Here is a 20,769-nt window from a genome sequence, read left to right on the forward strand (position 1 = left end):
GGCTGGGATTGTGGCTCAGCAGTAGAGCGCTTGCCTAGTAAGTGTAAGGCACTGGGTTTGATTCTCAGCACTGCATGTAAATAAATAAATAAAAGTATAGGTCTACCAAGAACTCATAAAAATATTTTTTTAAAAAGTACCTAACCTTAAAACAAACTTAATCCTAGTGAACAGATAAGTAATAAAGAAACATAACCATCAGACGTTAACAAGATTAGTGAAGAAAGAAAAGAAGAAAAAGAGAATTCAGATTTGTGGGGAATCTACTGATTTTTTTTTTCCTTTGAGACTGGATCTTGCTGTGTTGTACAGGCTGGACTTTAACCAGAAGCCCTCTTGCCTTAGCCTCACTGAGTGGCTGAGACTACAGGCATGTGCTACCATACCTGGCTCATTAGTTTACTAATTTAAAGAGAGGTCAGGGGCTGAGATTATAGCATAGTGGTAAAATTCTTGCATCACATGCACAAAGTCCTGGTTCAATTCCTAGTACTGCAAAATAAATAAAGAGGAGGCAGGACATGTTTTTTGGGGATGGGATATAAGAGCAGAGACATGAAGGAAGAGAGGACCCAAGTGATAGGGCTATCTGGAGGAAGGCTGGTCCCAGTGTGGACCAGCAAAAGCCAAGACATCAAACCCACAAAAACAAGACAAGACAAAAGAAAAACACAAGGCTAGTGTGCTGCAGCATGGACAGGCAGGAAAATGGTGAGAGGTGAGGTTGGGCAAGTGTTCAGGGGATAATTCACCTAAAGGGATTGTTAATTACAACAAATCTAGATTTTATTATAAAGGTGATGCAAAGCCGTTAAGAGGCTTTAAACAGAATATCATGGAAACCAGATTTAAAGATAGGTAGTTAGTGTAATTAGGTAAATTGGGTCTAATATAGAGTAAGATACATAAAATGGAGACCATTATAGAGAACGGAGTCCAGGAAACCCCGAGCAGCACTTCGGGAAAGTGAAATTTTAATGACCCAAGGCCTGGAATCCACCCTAAGAAACTGTTAATGAAGCAGCTCCCAGCAAACAGGGAGGTGCTAATCAAACCACCCCAGGCCCTTCCTGCCCAGATTACTCCTTCAGTCCACCTATCTCCCACCTTTAGGGCCTTCCCACCTGCATTCTATCACTGAAAGACAAAGGGAAACAAAGGACAGCAGCGTGGGAAAGCTAAAAGAAGACTTTAGCTATAAAAAAGGGAAGACGACCCCCTTCCATGGACTCCACCTTTTGGGTCCCCTTCTTCCTCCTCCTCCTCCTCCTCCTCCGGGGAAAAGTCTTTTCTGCTGTCCTTTATAAAGCTTCAGGTTTCCACTCTAAACTTAACATTGTCATGCTCCTCTGGTGCTATACTTCAGCATTTGGGAAGCAAGGACTGGTCACCTGTAAACAGCAGTAACATCATGATCTTATTTACACTTTAAAAGGATCATTTCTGGACACTGGTTGGAGTACAGATCACATAATTCCTCTTCCTTGTAATTGTTTTCTTGGTCAGTTCAAGAATTCACTTTCTCAGCAGATAGTAGTCTAATACACATATAGACTCTGGTCCCCTCCATTTTTAAATGCCCTTTAAAAGTTGTCTTTTATCATATTTTTCCTCTGTATTTTACAGCACACAACCGGCTGTCAGTTCAAAAATTACACAGGGAAGGAGGATGTCTAAGAGTAGAAGCAGGACTAGTTAACAAGATAGGTCTATTATCTAAACTGTATCTCCAGCTGTAAATTCCCCTCCACCCTTTAAATTCTTGCAAGAGTCATCTATTTTAGGAATGTACCGGAATCTATTTACTCAAACCTCCTATTGATGGACACTTAGGTCGGTTTCAATCCTTTTGCTTTTACAATAAAGAAAGGAACATTCTTTGTGTTCAGGTTCCAATATTCTGCAGCATTGTTCCAGGAAGTGTAATCCGACCATAAGTTAAAATACATTATTTCCCATATTGAAATTGATTCTGGTGAGTAAATTCTCAGCCAAAGAAATAAGTTTATTTACTCCTTGCTCCCAACTTCAGAGATTATAACAGACAGGAATCCACCATTCCTCCCAAATTAATTTTCCAGTCCTTTTAAAAAACATTCTCTGTCCGGCAAGCTTCTGCCTGAGGGTCCCTCTCCTTCCCAAACGGTCCCCTTATCCGGTTACAGAGAGATTAACAGACAAAAGCCGCTCCAGAACCCAAAGTCCAGCCCCTGGCTTCTGTGTCCCTCTTCTCGCATCTTCCCGGGGACCAAGTTCCGGGCTGACAAACCTAACCAGGTGGCTCGAGACTCCGGATCCCGATCCCCACCCTCTTCTCCCTCTTCCGCCCGCACCGCGGCTGCGGAAAGCGACGAGAATCCTCCAGGTCCCATCCGAGCCGCCGTAGCGCGAGCCCCGCTGGAGTTCTCAGCCCCGGTCGCCAAGGCAACGGCTCCGCTGCGGGCTGCGGGCGCCTGGCCGCCCCGGGGAGGCGCTGCGCGCCGGCGGCCCCACACGGCGAGGCGGCGAGACAGCAGGTGAGCGGGGACCAGCGGGTAGCCGCGGCCCTAACGCCCCCAGCCAGGTGTGAAGTGAACTCGTCCTGTGGGCGAGGTGCTGGGCCGCGGGGGACCGCGGGGAAGGACGGAGGGGCCAGACTTTTGTCCCCCTCAACCGCGCCGGGAGTGGCGCCTTCTCTGCCCTTTGACCTCGTCCCGCGTTCGGGTGGAGTGAGCTTTGGGCGGTTGGCTGTATTTTTGCGCTTTGCTTGACCGCTTTCGAAAGAAAGTTTCTTTCTTTCTTTTTTTTTAAAGACCCTTATTATTTTGGGAACCAGGGAATAATTCAAAACTGCAGAAAATTGTGTGACTCTTCTGGGGCCAGAGAGGTTTGACTTCTTCATCAGTTTTCTTACCTGCAAAATGGGAATAATGATAGCACCTGTCTTATAAGGTTATTGCAGAGTAAATTTATGTTTAAAATCCTTGCAGGTAAGTGTCCTTAATACTCTGGAGCTTTTATTGTCACTACTACTACAAGGAGCATCATTGAGCATTTATTGTGAGCCAGGGCCTGGGCTGATCGCCAGGGTTAAAAAAATGAATGAGAAATCTTGTCCTCAGGGAACTCTGCAGTTTCACAGAGACAGACTCATAAACAGGAACTCATTGTGATTTGAGCTGTGATTTTGGACATACTGAGAACTGAATGCACAGGAAAGGCAGTGGATCTAGATTTTTCAGAGATGATGATGGTCAAAGATTCTAAAAGAAGGGGACTTCCAGAATAGACATGAAGGCCGCCTTGGTATAGGTCAGAAGCTGAGGCTGGAAAGGTGCAGTGTAGTGGGTAGGCAGGACAGCCAGTGCAGAGCCCCAGGGAGAGAGTGCAGCCTTCTTGGGAATCTGCAGGGATTTCATGCTGCCTAGAGACAAGATTCTGAGAGTGGAGGTGGTCTAGTTAGTTGATGTTTGAGAGATAAGAAGTTGCCCCTTTTGTAAGACTTTCTTTACCAGTTTGAAGAGTTGGACTTTATTTGGGGGGAGAGGAAGTCATCAAAGGGTTTTAATAGGTGTGTGTGTGTGTGTGTGTGTGTGTGTGTTTGCACTCGAGTGTACATGCAGGTACATGCTCCTTCAGAGGTATGGTTTCAGAAAAATCAGGGTTTTTTTGTTTGTTTGTTTGTTTTTAGTCTTGTCACTCCTCGTTTATTTTTCCACTTCACAGCTATTCATTTATGGTGGTTCAAAAACTAGTTATTGAATATTGTCTTAGACCATATTTTCACCTAAAGCTGGGTAATTTTATAAAGAAAGTTTATTTGGCTCGCAGTTCTGGAAGTTCTAGGCAATGACCTTCTATGGGAAAGGGTAACTGGATATTGAACCCAGGAAAACACTGCCATTGAGCTGTATTCCTCTTTTAATTTTTTTTTTTAATTTTGAGACAGAGTTTTGCCAAGTTGCCTATGTTAATCTTGAACTTGCAGTTCTCCTGCCTCAGTCTCTTTACCAGCTTGGATTGTAGGCATGCACTACTATGCTTAACTTGACAATGGCCTTACTGGCAGAATCAGGGGGTAGCTCAAGGCACCACGTGGCAGGAGACAGAGCAGAGGTATGTCTTCTTGTCTGTCTCCCTCTCTGCTACCAGTATGCAGTCATGGGAGCTGCACCCTGACAATTTTATCTCATCTAATCATCCCAAAGGCCCCACTTCTGAACAATATCCTCTTAATATCTCACAGTGGAGATTCAGTTTCATCATATGAACCGTTGGGTAACACGTGCACACCATATCCAAATCATAGCAAGTGTCTTATTATGTGCCAGGCACTGTGTAGGTGGTAAGGAAACTGATCTCTGCTCTCATGGAGATCACAGACTGGTGAGGAAAATATGCGTCAAGTGGTTTTAAGTGTGATGAGGGTTATGAAATGGGGCTTGTGTTAAGGTGAATCCAACCTAGTTTGAAGGTTCAGGGAGGGTCTTGAGGGAGTAGTGTGAGTTAGATATATGTGGGGGGATGTAAAAGAGTAGTATTCCAAACATGTTCAAAAGAACATTCATGGAAATGAAACCAGTCTGCTCCAGCAGGAACTTAAAAATCAATTATGAAAGAAATCCATCAAGAGAGATTAAAGAGAGGAAACGGCTAGATCATTCAGAGCTACTGCACTGCACACTCTGGGAAGAACCTGTTCAGTTAGGCTACACTGAGGAGAACAGGTTGGAGAAGTAGGAGGGAAAGCAGGAGATGTAGTAATGAAGGCCAGAGGAAGAGTCAGCTTTGCTAGTGGCTGCTAGATGTCAAGTAAGATGAGGCAAAAATTAAAATGTGTTCTGTAAATAAATAAGTAGCAGAGGTCACTAGGGACCTCATTGAGCAGATTTGGTGAAATGGTGGAGGCAGAATCTATAATAGCCACAGCTTTCAAAGGTTCAGTGTAATGTATCAGTGGGATGAGGTCAGAGTGGGATGTGAGAAAAAAGACGAAGTGTAGGCAGCTCGAACATGTTCGGCTGAGCAGGGAGGAGGAGAAGGCTGGAGAGTGATTGAGGAATAAGGTGAAGTTTTTTTTTTTTTTTTTTTTAAGCATGAGAGAGAGCTTAAATGCTGTTGGCAACAAGCCAGTAGGAGGGACAGGCTGAGGAGATGCAGGAGCCAAAGAGAAAAACTGAGAGCACAACTTTCCTGAGAAGGTGGGAGTGGGAGCTCCATAGCAGCGGTCCTTGCTAATTATCTCATGGTTTACTCTTTTGGGAGAATTGGGGAGAGAGTTCATTGCCAACAGAAGTGCACCAGTGTCATGCAACAAAAATATATGAATAAAAAATATTATCGTGGAAAGAAAGTCACATTTTTGTTATTGGTAGGCAGCAGGTATTTATTGAACTAATATTGTGTTAAATACTTTTCATACACTAATTTCAACAATATCATCCCTCCTTCCCTGTGCTGGGGATTGAACCCAGGGGCATTTTTCCATTGAGCTCCATCCCCAGCCCATTTTATTTTTTATTTTGAGACAGGGTTTCACTAAATTACCCAGGTTGACCTTGAACTTGCGATCTTCCCCCTGCCTCAACCTCTGGAGTAGCTGGGATTATAGGTATGTGTTGCCATGCCCAGCTCAATAACATGATCTTTACAGTAATCCTGTGAGATAGGCCCTATTTTGATCTCCAGTTTATGGATAAGGAAACTAAGGTAAAATGCTTACCCACAGTCAGACTGTATTTGAATCCTATATTTTACTCTGCCTGAGCCTAGAGCTTTTACTCTTAATCACTACTTATGTGATATAATTCTCTACCTGTGATATGATTATATGCTAAGAAAATTAAGTTAAAAATACCTAGATATAATAAGGTTGAATGAACAAGCAGCTACAAGACAGAGAACCAGTGATGGCTTTTTCTTTCTTTTCTTATTTTTATTTATTTATTTTTTGGGTGCTGGGGCTATAACCCAGGGTTTCAAGCATGCTAAGTGCATGTTCTACCACTGAGCTATACCCCCACCCTAAAAAGCAATAGCTTTATGCAAGCAATAAGAATTAGAAGATGTAATTATAGAATAAATGACAATAGGAACAGGAAAAAAAACATGAATAAACTTACAAATAGGTGCCACATAGAATAGTAGTTGGCTGGAGGTGGGGTGGGAGGATAGGAAGGATATTAGGGTGAAGAGGAGTTAGTTTTCCAGTGGGGAAATTAAGACTATTAATATCAGAAAAGGGGCAGGTAAATAGGGATCTGTAATAAGCCATTATGAGAAAGTATGCAAAGATGTTGCCGGTGATGTATTTATAATATTGAAAAACTGAAAGCAGACTGGTTGAATTATGGTACAGTCATGTGATGGTTACTTCAGCCATTAAAAAAGCATTAGGTGGGAGCCATATATAGTAAGATATATATAGAAAGATGTTTATGGTTATGTTTCTCTATGCATAGAAAGATCTTTGCATCGTATGGTTAGGTGTAAAAAGTAGATTACAGTACAGTATGTTCCCATTTTTTAGAATATACATACATATATATATATATATATATATATGTATGCTCATATATACATACATACATATATATATATGAAAAATGTCTGGAAGTATTAGTTACTTTAAAATTTTTTAAGGGGCTGGGGTTGTGGCTCAGTGGTAGAGCGCTTGCCTAGCATGTACAAGGCACTGGGTTTGAGCCTTAGCACCACGTAAAAATAAATAAGTAAAAAAATTTTTAAATGTTTAAATGTGGTAAAGTACATATGAAATTTACCATTTTAACCATTTTTAAATGTCCAATAGAGTAGTATTACATATATTCACATTGTTGTGCAACAAGTCTCCAGAACTTTTTCATCTTACAAAACTGAAATTCTGTTCTTAAGCAATTCCCAGCTCCTGGCAGCCCCCACTCTACTTTCTCTTTCTCTGAATTTGCTCTAGTCCCCTCGTGTAAGTGGAACGGTTCAATGTTCTGTTTTTTGTGAATGATTTATTTCACTTAGCGCACTGTCCTCAAGGTCATCCTTATAGCATGTGTCAGAATTTTCTTCATTTTTCAGGCTGAATAATAATTCTGTTGACTGCTTTTACCACATTTTAAAATAAATTTTTGTAGTTGTAGATGGACAGCATGCCTTTATTTAATTCATTTTTTTATGTGGTGCTAAGGCTCGAGCCCAGTGCCCCACATATGTTAGGCAAGTGCTCTGCCACTGAGCTCCAGCTCCAGCCCCTTTCACCACATTTTGATTTTCTGTCTGTCCATTGCTGGGCACTTGGTTGCATTCATCACCTGGCTATTATGAATATTGCTGCTGTGAAAAACAAGAGTGTTTGAAAGATAAACTCTTGGGGCTGGGGGTGTGGCTCAAGTGGGGGCGCTGGGTTCAATCCTCAGCACCACATAAAATAAAGATGTTGTGTCCACCAAAAACTGAAAAAATAAATAAATATTAAAAAAATTTTATCTCTCTCTCTCTTTAAAAAAAAAAAAAAGATAAGCTCTTTACATCTGTTAGTGAGATCATGGGGGAAATGCTTATTCCTTTCCTCATTGCCTTATTTTTTTATGAGCATGAATCGCTTTTATGTATTTATTTATTTATTTATTTTAGAGAGAGAGAGAATTTTTTAATATTTATTTTTTAGTTTTTGGTGGACACAACATCTTAATATTTTTTATTTTTATGTGGTGCTGAGGATCGAACCCAGCGCCCCGCTCATGCCAGGGCGAGCACGTTACCGCTTGAGCCACCTCCCCAGCCCTCTTTATTTTATTTTTTTATGACCACAAATTGCTTTCATAATCAGAAAGCAGTCAGGATATATGCTCTTCAGAGGGATGGGAGAGTAGAAAAAGGGGCAGTAGCAGCCAGAACAGGATGGAGAGGGTGTCTTTGAGAGAACCTCAGAATCAGCAGGACATGAAGATTAAGAGGTACGGGGGAGAGAGGTGGGAGAGAATGCTAGTCCTGATGGGCTGGATTAGGGGAGGAAACAACCTGAGCCTTTGTTCAGTAGTTTGAACTTTTTCCAAAAGGCTCTTCTCCTTCCAAAGAGAAGCCATTGAAAGGAAAGGAAATAAATGGGTCTGGGGCCTGAACACTCACCTAGCACTGTGAGGCCTTGAAAAACAAAAACAAAACACAGGGAAATGACAAGATCAGATTTGCATAAGATTACCTGGCAGCTAGGCAGGGCAGTGGGGCAAGCCTGTATTCCAGCTACTTTGGAGGCTGAGGCAGGAGGATGACAAATTGGAGGCCTGCCTGGGAAACCTAGTGAGACTCTTCTAAAAAAAAAAAAAAAATTAAAAATGACTTGAGTTTGGATTGGTAGAATGCCGCTGGGTTCAATCCCTTGTGTTTCCATCCCCCCACCCTCCCAAAAGAAAAAGGTTACTTGACAGAATATTGAAACTTGACCTCTTTCTCTCACATGTACAGAAATCAACTCAAATTGGATCAAAAAGGACTTTAGTGTAAGACCTGAAATGAAACTTCTAGAGGAAAATATAGGGAAAGCTCTTCAAGATACTGGTATAGGCAATGGTTTTTTAGGCTAGGACTCCAAAACTACAGGAAACAAAAGCCAAAATTGACAAATGGAGCTGGGCACAGTGGTACAAACTTGTAATTCTAACTACTCTGGAGGCTGAGGTAGGAGGATCAAAGTTTGAGGCCAGCATGGGCAACTTAGCAAAAAACTTAAAAAAAAAAAAGAAAAAAAAAGCAGCTTAGGATGTAGCTCAGTGATAGAGCATTTGCCTACCTAGCATATGTGAGGCCCTGGGTTCCACATCCCTAGTACCACCAAAAAAAAGAAAAAAAACAAATGGAACCACATCCCACTACCTCTGCACACCAAGGGCAGCAATCATAGAATGAAGAGACAATCATTATGGGAGAAAATGTTTGCCAGCTATTTATCTGACAAAGGGTTAATATCCAGAATATATAAAGAACTAAAAAAAACCTTAAGGACAGAAGCACAAGTAATCCAACTTAAAGGTGGGCAAATGATCTGAATAGACCTTTCTCAGAAGAAGAAATAAAAATGGCCAATAAATATGTGAAAAAATGCTAAATATCATTAGCTGTCAGGGAAATGCAAATCAAAACTACAAGATACCATCCAACCCAGTTAGAAGGGCTATTATCAAAAAGAAAACAACAGGGCTGGGGATAGAGCTCAGATGGTAGAGTGCTTGTCTCCTATGTACAAGGCCTGGGTTCAGTCCCCAGCACCAAAAAAAAAAAAAAAAAAAATCTTGGGTATCACTATATCCAAGAGATGGCATCAGCCTAGGTGTCTATTGACAGATGAATGGGTAAAGAAAATATGGTACATACTCACAATGGAGTATTATTCAACCATAAAGAATGAAATTTTCTCATTTGCAGGGAGATGGATGGAACTGGAGGATATCACATTAAGTGAAATAAGCAGACACAGAACTACAAGCTTTGCATGTTTTCTCCCATATGTGGAAACTTAAAAAAAAAAAAAGTCAACCTAAAAGTAAAAGAGTGATTAAGGACTAGGAAGGTGATGTGTATGGGGGCTGGGGCAGAGGGAGGAGGAGGAAAGGGTAGAAGATGGGTGGAGGAACATGATCTCTGCAATATGTATGCATGTATGGAAATATCAGTGAATCCCATTAATTTGTATAATTATTGTGTTGATTATGTTAGAAATCTATAAATATTAGAAGATAAAAGAAATTACCCAGTTCCCTTCAGCCCATTCTGCAAACTGAAGCCAGATAGTGCCAAATATTTATTACTTAGACTTGAACTTCTGTTAATTTCCTTTTATTTGAGATGAAATGTTAGTACTGAAATGCCTGTTGTATTTTAAAGAAAGTCCTGTTTGTGTTCAGTTATGTCTCAACAATGTCATCTCCTGTCATCTATCTTTACTAAGGAAATGGGAATAATTGGGAAAGTAAACAGGAAGTAAAAATAATTCAAGTTAGAAAATTCCAATTAATTGAGAATATCTTTGACACGTTCTTTTTGAGAGAAAAGGGCCAGTATAAAGTACACTATTATATTAAGGAATTGTTATAAAACAAAAATTCTCAGGGCTTGGATGATTTTGGCCCATCACCTCTCTCTGTTCCCACAAATATGTAATCTCCCTCTGTTTCCAGGGCATTACCGAGAGAGAGAGAGAGTGAGAGAGTATTGTGCTAGCATTTGTAGATAGCTCTGCGCTTCATAAGAGCTGGATTTCTAAAAGATACAAATCCTCGATCTCATTTTGGTCCTCCCGACAATTCTATGAGTTAGGGATTATCATTCCCATTTTCAGATGAGAAAATTAAAGATCAGAGTGTTCAAGAGACTCCTCCCACATGCTGTATCTGATAAATCCTGGAGTTTAAATTCAGATTTTCTTTCTTTTTTTTTTTTTTAAAGAGAGAGAGAGAGAGAGAGAGAGAATTTTAATATTTATTTTTTAGTTTTCGGCGGACACAATATCTTTGTTTGTATGTGGTTCTGAGGATCGAACCCGGGCCACACGCATGCCAGGCGAGCGCGCTACCTCTTGAGCCACATCCCCAGCCCCCAGATTTTCTTACTTTCTATATTTTAGCTTTATTTTATTTATTTATTTTTTTATGCTAGGGATTGAACCCAGGGCTTCATACATACTAGGTAAATGCTCTACCATTGAGGCACATGCCCAATCCTAAACCTATTTTATTAAGAAGTGATTAGCAGTCTCCTGTGTTAGAGATTAGCACCTGGTTGGGGTGGCTCTGGAAATGATGAGTTTAGGGAAGACATACAGTAGTGCTGGGGACCCAACTTGGGGCCTTTCACATGCAATGCAAGGGCTTTACCACTGAGCCATATTCCTAACCCTCAAAACAGGGTCTTGCTAAGTTGTCAATGCTGACCTTAAACTTGTGGTCTTCCTGTCTCAGCCTCCCAAATAGCTGGGATGTACATGTGTACCACCATGCCCAGAGGCAGTGTGCTTTCATTTGAATATTTGCCCTAAAGCTTAGCATTCTCCTGCATACTGATTGTTTTTACTACTTAATATACATGTGTTGTTTTAAATTAGTTTGAAATATAATATCTATTTCTTTGTGGTTTATAAATTAAAAGCTGAAACACTGGATCTTCCATTGTATGTTGTTTCCTTATGGTTAATATTTCAGGTAGCATGACTGAAAGTTTAGCAAAAGCTTAATTAAAATTATATATATTAGCATAGCTTTCCTATAGCTTCTGGGTCATTGTTCTATGTTAGTCAATCCTTGGAAGGTGTTAGAATAAAACTCAGAGGAATGCAGAATTACATTAAGGGAAAAATGTGGACTTGGGTTTCAGACAGAAGCAGATCAGGGTAACCTTGGGCAAAGTCTCTGAATCTAGATTCCCTCATCTATAAAATGACTCATGAGGGCCAGGTGTACTGGTGCACACCTGTAAACCCAGTGTAATCCTCCAGACAGGAGGATTGCAAATTCAAGGCCAGCCTCAGCTGGAGATGTAGCTCAGTGAGTGGTGAAGTTTCCTTGGGTTCAATCCCCAGTACTGCCCATCACTACCAAAAATAGTCTCAAAGAGTCTGATGAAAGTCATTTCAAAGTTAGCCATTATATAACTTGGCCACTAAGTTTTATAGTGGCCAACTTTTCTTATAGTCTGTTTTTTTAAAAAAAATATTTTTATAGTCGTAGATGGACATAATGTCTTCATTTATTTATTTATGGTGCTGAGGATCAAACCCAGTGCTTCACACATGCAAGATAAACATTCTACCACTGAACTACAGCCCTAGCCCTCTTATAGTCTTCATTCTGTAAACCTGCCTATTCTATTGATTCTATTGTACTTATCACCAAAAAGAAAACTTTTTTTTTTTTTTTGGTACCAGGGATGAACCCAGGGGCATTTAACCACTGAGTCACATCCCCAGCCCTTTTTAAAAATATATTTTATTAGAGACAGGGTCTTGCTGAGTTGCTTAGGGCCTCGCTGAGTTGCTGAGGCTGAGTTTGAACTCACCATTCTCCTGCCTCAGCCTCCTGAGTTGCTGGGATTACAGGCATGCACCACCACGTGTGGCCAAAAGAAAACTCTTAAAAAAAAAAAAAAAAAAAAAAAGATGGGTGGGCTAATCCGAATCGGCAATGTCAATTAAACAATATAATTCTTTTGCTGTCCACATGCATAAGGTTTAACTTTCAGTGTTGTTTTTATGATCTCAGCTGTTATATGTGTTACATATTAAATGTACTGACTATATTTTCTAAAAGTATTGGGACTTGTGGTGTGATGAGTACAGTACCCTTAGAGGATCCAGGGAACAGAATATTTTGAAGTAGGTGGTGAAGCCCCAGAGAAATAAATTATAGATGTGCTTTAATTTATATGTAAAAAAGAAGTACGAGGTTATGGTTAAAGGAAGACTTGAATTCTCATCTTGGCCTAGAACTACTGCTTTCATGCACAAACTACATTTATTTTTCTAAGCATCAGAGTTTAGTTTGCTCCTTGAAAATGTATGTAATGAGACTTCCTTGTTTTTTGTGAGGATTGCATGAAATAAAGGGCTTAGCATAGTCTTGGGAGGGTAGAAGTATTTGAAATATAAATCTTAACTGCTGTGTTTATTATGAGTCTTTTGAAATATGTACATCTATTTATTAATATGTTTTGTGGAAGCCTGTACAAATAGCTCCTGTAACTCAGTGTTTGGGAACTTACCGTATAATAACTTCTTTATGGAAAAGACAGCAAAATTTTGAAGACCCCATGCCCAGCCTTGAATACGCACTAGGAAGACCTGACTTCCTTGCCTTCCCAAAGTATTTGAATAACCCTTACCACCTGTTCTGCTGCTTCTAATATGATCTTTCCTATGTGGATATTTTTTGGCTTATGGAAATTATACTTATCCTAGAGGTAGGATAAAAGGTAGGGTGGGCTTACAGTTAGCTTAATCCATTGCACAGGCTGTGTTCTCTAAGCTTCTCTTGGTTGTATCCTCTCAGAGTATTGGTTTCCTCCTGAGGCTCCTGGTGAAATTCTAGCCTTAGAGTTTTAGGCCCCCAATGCATTATATGGCACCTGCCAAGGAAATGGAAACATTATGTTCTGTTTCCTTTTTTCTCCTAAGAGTGAAAATTTTTCTTAGAAGAACCCAGAAAAGTAAGAATCTGATTGGCCTGAAGTGAGTCATGTGCCCATTCCTGAACCAATTCCTGTCAACAGGGCAGTATCATACCCTGCTTGGCTTAGGCCTGGTTCTTGAGCAAGTCATTTACAAGAGGGCACAATTATCTTTAGGCCAATCAGAAACAGAATTGTATTTCTGTTAGAGAGGATGAGGTGGGAGAACAGTGTGCTGAGTAGATTGGTCAATTAGGAATTGTGTTGGTTGCTGATAACAATGCTTTAAATAAGTCCAAAGCAAACAATATGTCAGTGTCACAGTGGCATCAAGCAGTCCAGAGTTTTCTCTCTGCTTCATCATCCCTATTACACAGCTTGCACTCTTACGGTCACTTTGTAGCCACAAAGTGGCTTTGTAGCCAGGCTTCTTTGTAGCCAGGCTTTCTAGCTAAAGGTTCTTTGTTTGTTTTGCGTCAGTCTCTCTTCATTGCCCAGGCTGGCCTCAAACTCATAGTAGTCCTGCCTTGGCCTCCCAAGTAGCTGGGATTAAAAGCATGCACCATTGTACCCAGCTCTAACCGAACAGTTCTTGAGGTAGGAAGAAGGGAAAGAGGAAGGCAAAGGAAACCCTTTAAAGTTTCTTAACCCCCAACCACTGCATTCAGTTTAGATCTCACTGCCCACTCCTACCATGAAGGAGGCTGGGAAATGGAATTTCTTTTTTCGAGGGGGTTGGGGGCTTCTGGGGATTGAACTCAGGAGCATTCAACCACTGAGCCACATCCCCAGCCCTATTTTGTATTTTATTTAGAGACAGGGTTTCACTGAGTTGCTTAGAACCTCGCCTTTGCTGAGTCTGGCTTTAAACTTGCAATTCTCCTGTCTCAGCCTCTGGAGCCACTGGGATTACAGGCGTGAACCACAGTGCCTGGCTGGGAAATGAAAGTTCTGTTGGATACATTGCCTTTCCCAACAATCCAGGCATTCTGTTGCTATGGAAGAAAAGGAAAATGAACATAGGCCTAGCAGTGTACAGTACCTGCAACAGAAGGCTGCTAGCAATGCCCCCTAAGCCCTTCAGTTGAGAAAAGCAAGTGTTTATATGCTTACAGTTTCTCCGTTTTTTTTTTTTTTTCCATCTTCTACTGGTGATTGAATCCAGAGCCTCACATGTGTTCGGCAAGTGCTCTACCACTGAGCTACATCCCCAGCTGGTTTACTATCTTTCTAGGTGTGATTTTTTAAACCAAAAAATGGGATCATACTGTACATAATGTTTCTTAATTCATATGTCTCATTTAACTACATGAATTGTTTTTACACGTGGGTTAACACACAGTAGAAGCTTCTTAACCAATTAATAAATGCTAGATAAACAGATCCTCTCTATTCTCACTCTAAAACTTAGTGTTTAATTCCCGTGCCCTCTGAGTGTTCTCTGCTAGTGGACTCTGTTCTACCATCCTGTCCAGGGCAATAGCTACCAGGGCAATGGCTGCTTAAATTTAAATTAATTAAAATTAAATTAAACATCCAGTTTCTCAGTCTCATGAGCCATGTGTTACCAGTGGTTACCGAATCGAGCAGCTCACATGTAGAACATTTCCATTGTTGTGGAAACTTCTGTGGGCATGCTCTGCTGTAGCACATCAAGGTGCTATAGCTCCCACCTGTTCCAGCTCCCTAAAGCTGAGTAAAGTCACCACCTTGGAACTGGACCACTTAGGATTTTCTTACTCTACCATTTTACTAGTGTGTGGCCTCAGGAAAGCTCTTTGACCTCACTGTGCCTCTGTTTCCATATGTGTAAAATAGTGATAAGAGTGGTATGTAGACTATAAGGATTAAAGGACTTAATATCCACAGAGTGTTTAGAACAGTACCTGGCAGATACAAACACATTGTAAGTGTTTGCCATGATGTTGATGATGATGAGCAACAGTTAATTTGGATTTGTTCCCAAGCCTGTTTATTTGAATTTACTTGTTATTATAATTACATCATTAAAGATTGCATTAACTAACAAAATATGAGGATAAAAAGGAAAAAAGACATTGCTTTTGTGAAAAATAAGTTGAATGTGTTGGAAAGTCCTGAAAAAGGCAAATGGCTAAAAAAAAGTTATGGTCAGATTAGAGGTGGAAGAAGCCTCTGGAAATATTGAAGAAAAAGTTATCAAAATTTAGAACTCTGCTAAATTTTATGAGTTTTATGAGTGTCTTTCCAATTTGAACTGGAAATCATAGACATGATTTGTGGATATGGTTCATGCAGAAACTTTTAATTACTAGAACCTATTTTATTTTTTCAAATTAATTAATTAATTAATTATTTTTTTATGTAGTGGTGAGGATTGAACCCAGTGCCTCACACATGCTAGGCAAGCACTCTATCATGTAAAGGTATGTGTTAGAATATGTAAAGGTCCTTCATGGGAACTTTACATATTCTAACACATAATGGGTGCTCAATTTTTGTTCTGAGCCCCAGCCCAGGCTCCTAGAACCTATTTTTAAAGAAAAGGTGTTGGTCCCTTGTGAAGTATTCAGCAAATTTATACATATATATGTATGTGTATATATATATATGTGTGTGTGTGTGTGTATATATATATATATATATATATATATATAAAATTTAATGGTATTTTTACAAATTAATTATAGTTACTGGGTGTAATTCCAGCTACTTTAGAGGTTGAGGCAAGAGGACAGCAAATTCAAAGTTCAAGACCAGCCTCAGGAACTTAGTGAGACCCTATCTCAAAAAATGCTATTATTATTATTTCCATTTTTCAGATGAAGAAACTGAAACTATTTCAAAAAAGATAAAAAGAAAAGGTAGGATAGAGTGCCTTGGATTCAATCCCCAGTATTGCAAAAAACAAAAAACAAAAAGCCACCACTATTAGACCTGATCCCATCATCATTTAAAAAATAAATAGAGAGAGCCTCTATTTTTTAAATGATTATATATGGTTTACAAATGAATAACATTACTAAGCCCTATTGTAGAACATTTATGTTGTTTTTCAGTTTTAAGTATTATAAATAGTGCTCTGGCAAGTTTCTTTCCAGCTGAATCTTCTCTAATCAGTATGTTTTGATCCAAGAACTTGAGAGGAATTCTTGCTCTCCTTACTGGGGGGCCTGGGTTTCAGTCTGGGAACCATTATAATACCATAAAAGAGAGCATGTAGCATTTCAGACCTAATTTTGTTTTTGGATTTAGCTCCCTGTCTTCTGTGGCCACTTGTTGATTTTAAATAATGTTTCATATATCAAAAAGTTTGGACCATCCCAGAGAGTTTCTGTGTAATGGAATTTGTTCTAAGTTGACTTTTTTTTTTTCCAACTCACATAGCACTTTGTTGGAACTTTTCTTTTTATAGCATTTCTCATAAATAGTCCTCCTCATAATTACTTTTGCATTTGCTTTGTGTACACTACCAAACTCTTAGCTCAGTGAGGACAAGAGTCCTTCATGGGACCTTTACATGTTCTAACACATAATGGTGCTCAATTTTTGTTCATGGACTTAGTGAATGAATCAGTGTTACTCTCTTTTGTCATTATTAGGCACCTGCCAAAACACTTTCTCTGAATTCATTGTTATTGGTGGCTAGTCTTCTAGTCACTCCAACAGGTCAGATTCCATGTTAGAGCTAAAAATGTTTATATTGCAAATATTAAATTATAAGATAATTTTAAACATTGATAAAGGTAGAGAAATAGTATAAAATTCTTATTACTTGTCATTCAGCTCTAGTAATTGTCAACTTTTAATTTTTATTAATTTTTTTGCAGTACTAGGAATTGAACCCACAGCCTCATGCATATAGGCAAACCCTGTACCACCCCCAAACCTTTTTTTTTTTTTTTTATATTTATTTTTGAGTTTTCAGTGGACACAGCATCTTTCTTTGTATGTGGTGCTGAGGATCGAACCTGGGCCGCATGCATGCCAGGCGAGCGCGCTACCGCTTGAGCCACATCCCCAGCCCCCCAAACCTTTTTTTAATATTTATTTTTTTAGTGTGGTTGGACACAATACCTTTATTTCACTTATTTATTTTTTTATGTTGTACTGAGGATCGAACCCAGGGCCTCGCACGTGCTAGGTGAGCGCTCTACCTACTGCTGAGCTACACCCCAGCCCACCACTCCAAACCTTTTAAAATTTTTTATTTGGAGACAGAATTTCACTGAGTTGCCCAGGCCAGCCTCAAACTTGGGATTCTTTTGCCTCAGCCTCTCGAGTAGCTGGGATTACAGGCATGTGCTACTGCACCTGGCAGTTACCAACATTTTAGAACAAATATTTTATTTGGGATAGGGTAGAGGGGACCTGAGGACCGTGGAGCACCCATTCTGATTTCCAAGGAGAGCAGTAGAGCATGTAGAGTGGGCAGGATAGAGAATGAGGCGGCTGGTGGCCTGTAGACAAACCTGCCTACATTTACTCAAAGGTAATTGTAAGGATCATGTGAGTTGACATATGAAAGTGCAGAGAACAATGCCCAATGCATGGTGAGTACGTGGTGTCCCTGCTGCTGCTGCCGTTGCCATTGATGTCTTCACTGCATAGTTTAGGAGAGCTGACTGTGGTAGCTTTGACACCAACTTGGTGACCTTGAACACCAATCTTTCTTAGCTGCAGTTTCTTCATCTGAAAAATGGAAATAATAGCATCTTATACAACACAGAGCTGTGAAATAATACACGTAAATGTGTTCTGGATTAATTACCATAAGTTATAATATTCCAGTTTGTTCTGGTCTAGAGGAACCATATTCCTGGAGTTTTTTGAGAGTCAAGGCAGTTCCTTGGTGTGCTCTCATTCTGAGAATTCATGATATTCCAGAGTTATTTGTCAGTCTAGCAAATAAACATTATAGCATAATAAGCTTTGTTTCCATTTGCAAAATGTTTTTTATGGAGAACAAAATTACCAAATTATGCTTTGTCTACGTGTGTGTGTGTGTATATATATATATATATATATATATATATATATATATATACACACACACATACCACAGTGAATCCAAATGTGTACATATTATACAATAAGGCATGAAAACAATTTCCCTTTATATAGCTTTTCCATATATGAACTGGAGCTGAAATACTTACCAGCCAAGTTGATAAAGGGTAAAAATAGTTTTCCTAAAGAGTCCTTGGCTGAGGATTACTGTTGGAAATTTTTTTTATCAGAATCTTTACCATCTTTGAAACATAAACAGTATCTTTATTTATTTAGATTTTTATCACAATTTGTTCAACTCCTAATTAAAGATAGTGCTTTAATCTACATTATTTAACCACTTTCCCAAAGTCAGAATTTCTCTAGAAAATCAGTTTTTTTTTCTTTTAAATGAAGACTTAAGTTTTAAACATTTTTGCCTTATCCTCAGGACTGCAAAGAATTCTAAGTATGTGGACCATTCATCCAAACCATGCACAGACTTATCTGTCTGAGATAAGAATTAGATCTGTGGGAAGAGAAATGGAGTATCCCTGATAGCTATAATAAACTTTTGCAGTGTTTGTTCAGGCGGGACAGTCAGCTCTCATGTCCCCTGGGTTTGAGTTACATAAACCCAGGTCAAAAAGCCAATGCCCTAGACTTAAATTCTCAGGAAATTTTAAAACTTTAAAAATTTTCTCTGTAAAACCACCTCTTGCCATTTAGGTTTGACTTTATAAACATTTGATTTTTTTGTTGTTTTAGATAGTAAAAATCTGTCTTCCTAATAATTATGATTTAGAGCATCTTGTACTTTTATAAACTTCTTCAAACAAGCTAAACCCCAACTTTGTTCCCCCAAATAGCACAACAAGCTTAAAGTAAGTTTTACCTCAAAAAGACCAATGTCCTAATGCTGCCATTTAGCACCAATGACATGTGAACTCTTAATTTTTTCCCCATAGACTGTTCTATTTAAATATTTTATTATGCAGTCTCTCTCCTTTTTAAATTATTTTTCATTAATTTCACTAGATTTTTGTTGTTAATTTCTTTTTAAAGGATTTGGCACAAATCATCTCTAATAGTCATCTAGCCAGTGTTGTATTAGATGATGTGTTACTTCTAATTTAAACTTTCATTTGAAAAGATTGCCAGGAAAACTTTGAAAAACATTTTTTTTTTTTTATACTAGAGATTGAACCCAGGGACATGCTAACACTGAGCTTGATCGCCAAATACTAAGCTACATTTCCAGCCACTTATTTATTTATTTATTTATTTATTTATCTGTACTTGTAGATGGATAGAATGCCTCTATTTTATTTATTTTTATGTGGTGCTAAGGTTTGAACCGTGTGCGTGAGCTCACACATGCCAGGCAAGCCCTAGTCCTCCAGCCACTTTTTTAAAAAAAAAAATCGAGACAGGATCTTGTTGAGTTTCTGAGGCTGGCCTGGACTTGCAATCTTTCTGCCTCAGCCTCCCAAATTGCTGGGATTACAGGCATGCACCACTGGGCCTGGCAACTCTGAATTTTCATAGTTATGGGAGGCTTGTACTTTTCTCTGATACATTGTATGCCTCTTTCAGTGATAAAGAAGTTAAAGGGGTCCAAATGTACTCCTGATGTCTCTCATTTATCACTGGGAAGTGGAATTGAGAAGTAGTTTTAGTTTCTAGAGGTGAAGCAGGAGGATTGCAAGTTCAAGGCAAACCTCAGCAACACAGGGAGACTGCCAAAAAAGTTTAAAAAAAGTGTTCAAATAAATAAAGAGGTAAATAAACAAATACTGAGCATCAGTGTGCTTAGCATTATATTGTGTGTTTGACATACATGAGTTAATTTACTTCTCACAAGAGCTTTGTTAGGTAAGATATGATTACCCAGTTGTTTTAAGCTAAAAAACTCAATTTTATCCTTAATCTCTCTCCTATCAACATTCAGTCCAGTTGATGACATTGTCTTAGCAGCAGAAGAAATCCTGTGCTGACTGGCCAGTCATCAGATAGTGGTAGCAGCCTCCTCACTGACCTCCTGATCCTCTTTGTTGCCTTTCTTTTAAGATTTACATATAGACACACATACAGACAGGTCGTTATGTGCATATATGTCTGTTCTCATAGAAGCGGGGGTGACTTTTTAAAAATGTATGTTTGAAAAAATCTATTTGAGGTAATTGTTTTTAATTCAGTTTGACTTAATTTTAGTACTAGAGGACTGAACCCACGGACTTTTTACCAATAAGCTATATCACTAGCTCTTTTAATTTTTCATTTTGAGAGAGGGTCTCTAAGTTGCTGAGGTTACTGGCCTCAAACAGTAACCCTGAGTTGCTGGGATTATAGGTATACACCACCATGACTGACCACATGCAGTTTTAAGAAATCATACTGGAAGAACCTGGGTATCCTTTACTTAGTTTCCCTTAATAATGGCATCTTGTAAAGCTATAATCCAGTTTTCACAAGCAGGATTTTGAAATTTTCCACAAGATAATGTTTGAAAAACCAATTTGATCATGCCATTCCAGTTTAAAGCACTTCAGTGGCTTTCCATTGCATGTGGATTAAAATCCAAATTTCACCTGGCTCTCTGAGCCCTGTGGGACCACCTCCTACCTGCCTCTGGGCTGCGTTGCTCTCCTTGCTCACTAGCTTCCAGCCAGCCCT

The 20,769-nt window shown here is 39.3% G+C and overlaps 1 protein-coding gene across 7 annotated transcripts in view; it reads left to right on the forward strand.

Moving 5' to 3' along the window:
• The first annotated feature begins 2,406 nt into the window (after nt 1-2,406).
• Nucleotides 2,407-20,769, forward strand: part of Pkig (cAMP-dependent protein kinase inhibitor gamma) — an 86,720-nt gene continuing 68,357 nt past the window's right edge. For 2 of the 7 annotated variants that reach the window (XM_046432954.2, XM_058575621.1), the window contains exon 1: nt 2,419-2,516. The gene's annotated coding sequence lies outside the window, so the exon portion shown is untranslated. Of the gene's footprint in view, nt 2,517-2,946; nt 2,970-20,769 lie in introns of those variants that run through there. The other 5 variants (XM_046432951.2, XM_058575620.1, XM_046432953.2 and 2 more) reach the window with 4 other exon arrangements.

This window comes from Marmota monax, unplaced genomic scaffold, assembly GCF_021218885.2.
Source record: "Marmota monax isolate L192 unplaced genomic scaffold, Marmota_monax_Labrador192_F-V1.1 WCK01_AAM20220418_F8-fsc00014, whole genome shotgun sequence".
Lineage (NCBI taxonomy): Eukaryota > Metazoa > Chordata > Mammalia > Rodentia > Sciuridae > Marmota > Marmota monax.